Below are 10,748 nucleotides of genomic sequence, written 5' to 3' on the forward strand. Positions count from 1 at the left end.
CGGCTTCTCAACGGCGACACACTCTACGGCGGCAGCTCCCTCGTGGCGCGTCTCTCTCCCTCTCGCGAACGGCGACGGCGTCTGGCAGCGAGGAGGACGAACGGCGACGGTGACTTCTCCTCCTCGCGCGGCTTTCTCTCTCTCCCCGTCGGTTCTGATCTGCCTCGCGACGGTGACGGGTCGGGATGGACGGACTGGCGGTGACGGGTTTGACGCGCGCCTCCTTTTCCCGCGGCTGAGTTCCCTCGCGCGCGTTCTTCCTCTCTCTTCCCTCTTCTCTTCGCGCTCTCTCCCTCCTCTGTGCAACACGGCGGCGCGGCGGCATTGACGCCCGCCGGCGCCGTCCTTCCTCTTCCCCCCTTCCTTCCCTTTCCCGCAGCTCCCCTCTCCTCTCTTCCCTTTTTTCTTTCTTTCTTTTACTTTTTCTGATGTGTGTGCATGTGTTTTGTCGGAAAAGCAAGGCTGTGGCTGCTGTTTGTGTTTTTTGGGGGGGGGGGGTTAGGGTTCAATTTAATTAAGGTTAGGATTTATGTATTGTAATTGAAAATTTTAGGTTTAATTAGAATAAGGTAATTTTAATAAAATTAGGGCATAGAGTAATAAATTGAAATTTAATTAAATTTTTGAAATTACTTCAAAAATATTATTTGTTGTATCAAATTATGAAATGATAAGATTAATTTTTTTTATTCTTAAAATTTAAAGTATTAAATTATAAAAATATCAATTATTTAAATTATATCATATAAAATTCTTATTATTTCATGATTATCAATTTTATAATTTAAATATAAAAAATAATTTAATAATTATAAAATTAGATAAAATTCTAATTTAAATAGCCACACCTCATTATTTTCAAATTTTTAAAACTTTAAATCATAAATAAAAAAATAATCCATAATTATAGAGTTTGGATAAAACCTTAATTTACTTCAAATCCAATTAATTAAAACTGCTTTTAATTATTTTTAATAAAATAATTTCTGAAATTAAAACTCTAAATAAATATATAATTTGAAATTAGTTCATAATAAGACTTAAGTTCTGGGTCTTACAAAAGACTCCTCTATGAGTGTGCTAGATCAATCACATTCCAAGACTCCATAGACAACATGGACAAGATAAAGAAGGTGAGTGAGGAAGCATGGACATATCTTAACAAGTGGCCGGGGCAATCATGGACAAAGTCTTAATTCAGCCACGAGCCAAAGTTGGATAATATTTGTAATAATGCATGTGAAGTTTTCAATGCACGGATCAAGGAGGATAGGAGCAAGCCAATCATCACATTACTTGAAGAGGTAAGGATGTTCGTTATGAGATTAATTGCAAAGAACAAGGTAAAGTTGGACAACCATGTTGGAAAACTTTCTCCTTTTATTCCGAACCGTTTAGAAAAAGTTAGGAAAGAATCAAAGAATTGGATCCCCTATATGGACTGGAGATGAAAGTTACGAAAAGTTTAAGGTGCATGGGCACCCAAAAAATATGGTTGTGGATCTAGGCAAAAAACTATGCACCTGCCAGTTCTGGATGTTAACAAATGACCTTTTTTACTTTTACAACATGGTTATTTTCACTGTTAATTTTTTTTTTTTTTTTGCTTTACTTGAAACAGAATGTGAATCAGTCTGGCTTTGATTAATTAATTGTAGGCATTTTCTGTGCTGTGCTTGCATGGGTGAATAAGAGACCTCAGGATTTTTGTCATCTTTTGGTCACAATAGAGTCATACAAGAAGACAAATACACATCACATCAATCCTCTCCCAGGCCAAGCCCCGTGGAAAAAATCAGTCTATAATCAATTACAAGCTCCTAACATTAAACGGAAGCCAAGAAAACTCACAACCAAACAAACGAAGGATGCTGATGAGGGTACTCATGGAAATAAGAAAGCTAAGCCAATTGTTAGTCTAAAGAGACACTTGAAGTCATTCGCATGCAGATATTGTGGAGTAAAGGGTCATACCAAGAGGAGATGTACAAAGAAAAAAGCTGACGAGGTTGATGCTGCTCTCGCAGCTGCAGCAACTGCTGTAGCGGTTGCCAAGTCCAAAGCTACTGCTACTGAGAGTGCAACTGAAGCAAGCAACACTGCCAATGAGACACCACAAGCAGTTGAGACTCCTCCTTATGTAGGTATCCAAAATCCTCCTCATGTTGTTGTTACTGTCATAGAAAATCTTCCACCACCAGTGGTTGCATCCCAAGCTGTAGAGATTGACTTATCTCAACCAAACTATGGTGGAACACAAGATGAGGTAAAGTTTATTCCTTCAATTTGTTTTTCACTTTTTTCCGTAGCTCCTTATTCACACTAATCTAAACTAACAATAAGTTTCCTAACTTTAATTAGGCACTACAACCACCACCAAGTAAGACCACATAAGTTGCCAACAAAAAGGAGGACCTCACCTCTAGCAGTTATCGGTAGTGTTGATCCCATGCAAGGAGCAAGTGTAGCAACATCTTTTAGGTTGGCCAATTTTCTGAAGTTTGTTTCAACTCCAGGATTCAAAGCACCAAGAAAGAAAAATACCTGATATTGGATGCACTTGCTAATAATGTTTGATCATATATGAAATTAGGACATTGGTTTTTTTTTTTTTTTTGTTATTTCCCTTTAAGAATAGCACATAACCAGACTGTATGGTTTCTTTTTTTTTATAGTAAATACTTTACAATGATTCTTTTAACTTGGAGATATTCTTGTGTTTATTTTGTGGTAGCTGTTCTATGTTGTTTATCTTTATATGTTGTATTTACAGTATGTTTATTATAATCAGAAACTGCTATTATTAATTTACTTGTTATATTCATTCAGTTTTAGTTTTTAGTTTCGTAATCTATCAAATAAGACCACACTAATAAAATATAGAGTGACTATACATTCATAAATAAATACTTTCATCATTCATAAATAATATTGTCAAAATTTTACCATCACAACTAAAACAACAACTAACAAGAAAAAAAAACAGCAATCCTAACATTTATATTATACATTTATGCGTCCTTAATTTAGCTTCTAAATTGCCAATCCTAAAAGCTAAATTGATGCTCACTTGTTCATTATTATTTGCTTTAGTGTCTTCAAAATTTCCATTATCATCTTCTATAATGTTTGTCCATCAAAAAAATTCACATCATCTTTTTTTATTACTCTATATGTAGCAAATTTATGAGTTAGCATATAAGAACTCAACAACAATTCTTAAAAAAAAACTCACATTATAATTTAGACATCAAAACACTACAAAATTTATATTTAATTGAAAAAATTTTTTACTAAAAATTTTTAAAAACTCTAAAATACACTTTATTTATGACAATTTATAAAACTATCCTTAATAATTCATTTATAAAATTTAAACTTTAACCCCCAAAAAAAATCCTCCTCTATTACGTCCTATTAACTATTGACTTTTCAAAACTCACCGAGTATGAGAGAAGAGAAGAGAATGGCGATCAACAAAACCCTAGGTTCTCTACCGTCGGTGTAGCTGTCGTTTCAGTCGCCCGTCTGCCGCCGTTGCAGTCGCCGGTTCCGCCGCAGTTGCCGCCACAGTTGTCACAGGAAGCTCATAAATCGAGCCACCTCCTCTATCAACATTATGGTTTCAGATCTGGTTGCTCTGTTGGTACGATTGCCATTGCAGTTTTTGCCATTGTTGTCACTGTAGTTTCTGCGGTCAAAAGCTTCTGAATCGAGGTATTATTTCAAATCTATTTTCTCCTTCGAGTTCCGCTGGTATTCTTCTTCTTCTCCATATTTCACTTGTCTCTATTTCTCTACTTCTTTGAAGTTCCAATTGAGCAACCAGCTTAGGATAATTATTCAAATGTGTTAAATCGGTGTCTAATACCGTACTTGTTTCGACAATGAAGCAATTGCCATTTGGTTATTACATTAACTGGACTCATGGTTATGGAATTTTACCATTGTGCGGCGTCCTGCAAATTGAAATGGAATTGGAAATAGAAATGGGTTGTCTGAATATGCTTGCATGCTTTTACTTGTTCATTCTTGCCACAAGTTCATGTTTCATTGGGATATTCTGTATTTTTATATTTCTGCAAATTTATAAATTAAAAAGTTCAGATAAGATAGCACCATGCTGCTTAGTATGAAGCTTCTGCTTCTGCAGTGGAACATTGTGCTCCAAATTCAGTTTTGAGTTTTATAGCCATTATCTGCATCATATATAAAATAATGTGCAATTTGTTTAATAATATGATTCATTGTGTATTTGATCATAGAAAATAATTAAAGAATAAAGATGCTTGCTATATAGCTAGTACAAGAATATTTATGCATTAAAGTGAAAAAGGTATAGTTATATATAGAGAACTAAATTGAATGTTACCTTTAGTGAAGGCTTCTTTTGGTTTCATGAATAATTTTGAGATAGATGAAGAGAGTGAAGGAACGTAGCAGGAGCTTTTTGCTACTAAGTAATAATATATATCAATTATTCTTCATGGTAGAATAGAAAGCTTTTACTTAGCGATTTATATATATCAACTAATATAGTAGTAATGATGATGATAATTCTATTCATAATAATATGTAGAGCCTGGGTGCTTGGAGAGGTTGAGTGATAAAGAATTTCCTTATCTTGGATTTATACTTTTTCTCTTAGTAACCAATGCGTTTTCAGATCTGCATTTTATATTTTTATTCTCTGTTTCACAGTTTCTTTGTTTTGTTTCTATAGTGATGTTGATCTGCATTTGACCTTACTTGAAGCCCTCCAATTTCATCTTGGTATAAGATTGTGATGCATCTCATGTCTGTGTGCATTCCAAGTCCTTCAACTTCTTCTTCTTCTGGAGCTGAATAGTTGTTTATTCTTAAGTATCCAAGGCTGGTTGGTGGTTGGTGGCAGCAATGTATGTGAACATTCTACTTGGTCTGAATAAGATTATTAGCATGTGTGGCATGCATGCATGATATGATTGTTATTTGTTTCTGAAAGAGAATATATAGTACACACTGCCATAGATGTATATCATGATTACTCTCTACCACTCTTTTATATAGTACCATCTATTCTACCATCATGCTATGCCGCATAGCAGGTCCTTAATTATTCACTTTTTGTGCAATGATCTCTGAGAATATACCCTTGCAGGCTATACTATGCGCTGGTTTGTATCCCAATGTGACAGCTAGTGAACACGGTATTGTTGGAGCAATTCTTAGCACCTTCAACCAGTCTTCTAATACTGTGAATAGTGGTCGTACAGTCTGGTTTGATGGAAGAAGAGAAGGTCATATCCATCCTTTCAATACCCCTTTCTCGTCTTCCTTGAAAGGGTTTGTTAGTAATTTATAAGTGGAAATTTGTTAGCAATGATAAATTCCTTTTTGTGTCTTCTTATTAGTGTCTTAACAATCAAATAGACTACATGTATTCATGAGCATTTATGTTAACAGTACTATTGGTTTCGCGAAACGCAGGAAACTGGGATCCAAGTAAAAGCAACTGTGGCACCCTTGAGTTAAAGGCAGCAAGGCAGTTCTCTTTTAAAGAACTTAAGAAATGCACAGACAACTTTTCACTAGCTAATGATGTTGGATCTGGGGGTTATGGAAAGGTCTTGATTGTTTCTTATTTGATTCAGATATGTCTTAAATTGAACAATTTGTTACCAAGTGTTCATTTCATACTTATTTCTATTTTAATAAAATGTAACATTTACTAATAGATATTCTTGTGTGTGTATAAAGGTTTATAAGGGAACTCTTCCCTCTAGACAACTGATAGCCATAAAACGAGCTCAAAAGGAATCGAAGCAGGGCGGGTAGAATTCAAAGCTGAGATTGAACTCCTTTCAAGGGTTCACCACAAGAATGTGGTAAGCCTAGTTGGATTCTGCTTTGAAGAACATTTTGCTGATAGAGAAGCTTGATGCAAAAGTTGCTGATTTTGGCCTATCCTATCCAAACCAATATTAGATTATGGCAAAGATCATGTCACCACTCAATTTAAAGATCATAGCACAAGGTAATATAATTTTGAATTTTAAAGGAACAATTAGCTCGGCCCTTAATGGTTTCGACAAGTTTGTTGATCTTACAATGATGTGTCTTGAAGAATCAGGAGCTAACAGGCCTCCAATGAGTGATGTAGTGAAAGAGATTGAAATCATATTGCACTCAATTGGTTTGGACCCTGCTGCTGAATCTGGACCATCAACTTCTTCAAGTTTTCAACATAATGAGGTAAGCTTAGAGAGTTCCCATCAACCTTACAGCAGTGGATCCTTGTATTCAAGCTCCGAATATATAAAAAAAAAACAATGACCATGAGCCTAGATAGATAACTCTTCTAAAAGAAACTTTTGGATAATGACTTTGTAAATATTATTAGCTAAAGGGTCAAACATCATCAACATTTTAAGTCTCTTTTCCATTTTCTTCCTTCCTGTATATATATTTCTATAATTATGAATTATATATATTGGTGTTGTTAAGAACATACACAAGTACAATCTGTTATTATGCTAGGATTTTTTATTAAATAAATATAATATATACAAATATGAGAATATTTGTACGTTTATAATATGATTGTTATTGATAATGAGTGGATAGCTAAAAGATAGGTGTTTGTAGTATAGTTTGAATTGATTTTAAAATATAAAATTGATATAAGCTGTATCTATTTTAAATTTTGATATTAAAAAATAAATTTTAATTTGAGAGTATGTGATGAGATGAGATTAATGAATGATTTGAAATTAAAAATAAATAAATAATTACAAGATTTATGGAAGTTTGAAAATCTCATAAAATAGTTAATTTTTGTTAAATTAAAAAAAATCAATTTTTGGAGGTTTTAAACTGCCACAATAGTGATTTAAAATTATCACAAAAATTCAATATAAAACCTCCACTACACACATACAAAATCCCCATTGAATAAGTTGTGGTGGTTTGATAAACCCTGATTTCGTGGTTTATTTTGTGCTTATTTTGGGGGATTTATCCACTTTTTCCCACATTTATTCAATGAAATAGCATGGTTTGTAATTCTCCCTTAAATTATACTTAATTGTAAAAACATGCTTTTTAGGCCTTAAATTGGTGATTTTAACCCACTTTAATTCCATTTGATGCCTTGATGTGTTTGTTAAGAAATTTCAGGTTCATTAGGCAATTATCGGATGGAAGAAATGAGGAGAAAAGCATGCAAAGAGGAGAATGCATGAAGAAACAAAGATTTGGAAGGAACCAATGGACGCGCACGCGTACAAGGCGCGCACGCGCAAAGTGGTCTCTCACAAGGACGCGCACGCGTACATGCCGCTTCCGCGCGGATGGGGATTTGCCAATCAACGCGCACGCGCACATGGCGCGCACGCGCCAACACTCGTACTTGGCCCACTTAATGGCAAAACGCTGGAGGCGATTTCTGAGCTACCCAAGCCCAAATCCAACTTGTTTCTGAGTGTATTTCATGCAGAATTGAAGTCCAAGCAAAAGGGGGGGGGGAGTGATTAGTTTTAGATATAGCATTATGTAGGTTAGTTTCTAGAGAGAGAAGCTCCATCTTCTCTCTAGAATTAGGTTTAATTACATGTTATCATCTCATTTCTTTTATGATCTCTTACTTCTACTCCTTGATTCTCATGATTTTGTAGCGTTAATTTTACTTTTATGCTCTCTTTTACATTCATGATCTCATGTTGGATTTGTTTACATTTAATGCAATTTTACTGTTGATGTCTCTTTAATTGATGTTAATTTGAGCTGTGAGTTTACTTTTCTTGCAATCAATAGTGGTAGATTTTAGTATCCTTGCAAGTTATGATGTAAATTTTTATTGCACTCTAGGTGTTTGATGAAATGTTTTCTTCAGTTCTTGAGTAGTTTTGTCAACTCTTGGTCTAGGCCAAGGGACTTAAGTGATCTTGAGTTTTGGATACCATGGAATTGGTAATTTGAGAACCCTGTGTGATCAATTTGAAGCCCATTGACGCTAATCCACTACTAAACCAATTAGTGGGGAGGTTAGGACTTATGGGTGGATGTGATTAGGCCTATTTGACATACTTCCAGTCTAGGAGTAAATGTTACGTACTTAAGGCTTCGAGAAGTAGACTTAATGAGTTGACCTCTTATAATTGTCGATAATTGGTATTAACTAGGATTGTGATCTTAAGTACCCAATTCTTAGCCAAGAGTTTTTTAATTTGCTTTCTTTACTTACTCGCTCAATTTACTTATTTTCTTGCCATCTCATAAACAAAACCCCCTTTTTCCCCTCTATAGCCAATACATATGCACTCCGTTGGTTCCTAGGGAGACGACCCGGAGTCCGAAATACTCCGGTAAATTTTCATTGGGGGTTGAACTTGTGACAACCCAAATTTTTGATTGGGTGAATTGTTTGTTGGTGTAGAACTATACTTGCAACAAGATTTCAATTGTGAAATTCTATACTGACAAATTCACGTTCGTCCATCAAAATGGCGCCGTTGCCGGGGAGCCAATGGTGCTATGTTATTGACTATTGTAAATATTGTGAATAGCTTTATCTTTGGTTTATTTGTTGATTTTTGCTAATTTTAGGATTTAGTCTTCTTCATTTCTTATCGCTCTTTGTTTTTATTTTCCACATCACTATGAATTCTCACTTTGGCTGAGTGTAGCTCAAATTATGTTGTAGGAGATGAGAGCTTCAATGAGGATGTACATCAAGGAACTGGAGATCAAAGGTGGGAGGAGCCTCAAACACTTGATCAACCTCCATGGCAACAACCTCCACCAATGCACTATGAAGAAGAGCCGTTCTATGATGCATATCAATCCACTAGCTATGGTGAATTTCCTTGTGACTTCCAAGAACTACCACCATATGCCTATGAGACATATCCTCAACATAGCCACACGTCATACTCACAAGCCTCATACCATCATTCGCCTCCATATGACCATAACTTATACACACCATATCAACCACCATTAGAACTACATGTAGAACAACCACCATCCCAATACCAATACTCTCAAGAACCACAAATTCCACATACACCACCTTAAGAACTTCACCAACATGAACCACCTTTCGATTATAACAATTTTTCCCTAACTGATGAATTTTCTCTTCCAACCCCATCTCCTGATGAAGCCTTCATGTTAGAACTGAGAGACCTTGAATCTCGTATTTTAAGGCGACAAGAGGAAGATGAAACCAAGTTCAAGGAGTTAAGAGTAAGGGTGGCCGGCATAATAGAAGCCGTGGGTCACCTAACATCTCACCTAAGCTCATGCGCCATAAGTACTTCTATTGTTGGATGCGGAGAAGCAACCCCGAAGCTTAGCAAGGATATGAACATGGAACTCCATGGTGAGGAAGAAGAATTGAATCAAGAACCGCAACAAGAGGAGAAGATAGAGATTAGCGAACAAAAGGAAGTGGTGGATGGATGTTTAGGATATGTTGAGTACATAAAGGAATCCCGAGTTGAGGAAACTTCCTCCAAGGAATGTGGAGGGAATATCAAAGAAAAGAGCAATGTCGCAGGAGTAAACAATGAGTTAAAGGAAATTGATAAAGAAGTGGATTCCATCTCTAATGATTTTTTGCCCACTTCGATCAACTCCCTTAACGATCCTGTTGAACCCTCCCCCAGTACATTGGAAAGCAAGGTTGAAGAGGGCTTGCAACCTCCAAAGCCTAATGCAAGTGAAGAACTGGAAGAAGTGCTCCAAGCAACAAACCTTCCTACCTATGATGATTCCGAATCAACATATGATCCTTTTGAGTTTGAAGAATCCTTCCCTAATTTGCTTAGACTTGATGATGAGGTAGACTTCACTAGACCTCCTATCTACGATGAGAGCGATGGGGAAGAAATAGAAGAAATTGGTGAAGAGGAAAGTGAACTTGAGGAGGCTTGGCATGAGGGGGAACTTAAAGAACCTCACCAAGTGGTGGAAACCTCTAGAAGGGGATGGACGGGAGTAGAGCATGCTTTATCACGATCTTTGGGAATTCCTCTACCTGGTTCGTCATCCGGTCCTCCATTTGAGTGGGTAAAACTTCTAACTCGCAGCTGTGTTATCCCACTTGAGTATGGTTTGCTTGAAACGGATGGCCAACTCAGGGCGCTTTGTGGAATCAAGCGGAAGAGGAGGATGTTTAGTGGTTGGCGTTCTAAATCTAGGCTCATTATGGTGGGAAGCTCGGAATTAGAGAGCATAGATTGGTGTAATGCTGAACTAAATGGGTCTAGGAGAGTAGAGTGGTGCTTCCATGAGAATTCTATTTCCTCGTCGCCCGGACACGGTCAAGACAATCAACTAGAAGATGGGTGCGAGGATAAGATATGGGATCCTGGATTAACTTATGGTAGTCATTCTTGGGAGCCCACGTCTTGGAAAGAACCTCACCAAAGCTTAATGAAGAAGGTTGGAACTTCTGACAACCGATTGAAGGACAAGCACTTTTGGAGGTTCAAGGATGGGTACAAGCATAAGCCACCTTGACAAGGAGCCTCCCAATGTCCAACTTAAGGACTTAAACTAAAAGTGCTTGGTGGGAAACACCCCACCATAGTAAACTCTTTCCATTCTCCTGTAGATATAATGAATGAATGAATTGGGTTCCGTTGTATATAGTTTCTTTACCTCTTGGTATATTTTCCTTTGTTTGCTAAGGTGTTTATGCATTCTATACTTTAATAAGGGATGAATTTATTTTCGAATTGAGTTTTTGCTTGAATTTCAAG

The 10,748-nt window shown here is 36.5% G+C and overlaps 1 long non-coding RNA gene across 7 annotated transcripts; it reads left to right on the forward strand.

Moving 5' to 3' along the window:
- The first annotated feature begins 3,366 nt into the window (after positions 1 to 3,366).
- Positions 3,367 to 7,743, forward strand: LOC112722642 (uncharacterized). 7 transcript variants are annotated; one of them, XR_011867757.1, is made up of 8 exons: positions 3,367 to 3,717; positions 4,724 to 4,898; positions 5,141 to 5,279; positions 5,470 to 5,606; positions 5,740 to 5,867; positions 5,968 to 6,016; positions 6,107 to 6,234; positions 7,150 to 7,743. It is a non-coding gene; the product is annotated as an uncharacterized lncRNA (long non-coding RNA). The 7 variants fall into 7 exon arrangements; XR_011867758.1 differs by having other exon boundaries at positions 7,159 to 7,743; XR_011867760.1 differs by having other exon boundaries at positions 6,113 to 6,234.
- The last annotated feature ends 3,005 nt before the right edge of the window (positions 7,744 to 10,748 follow it).

Source organism: Arachis hypogaea, chromosome 11, assembly GCF_003086295.3.
Source record: "Arachis hypogaea cultivar Tifrunner chromosome 11, arahy.Tifrunner.gnm2.J5K5, whole genome shotgun sequence".
NCBI lineage: Eukaryota > Viridiplantae > Streptophyta > Magnoliopsida > Fabales > Fabaceae > Arachis > Arachis hypogaea.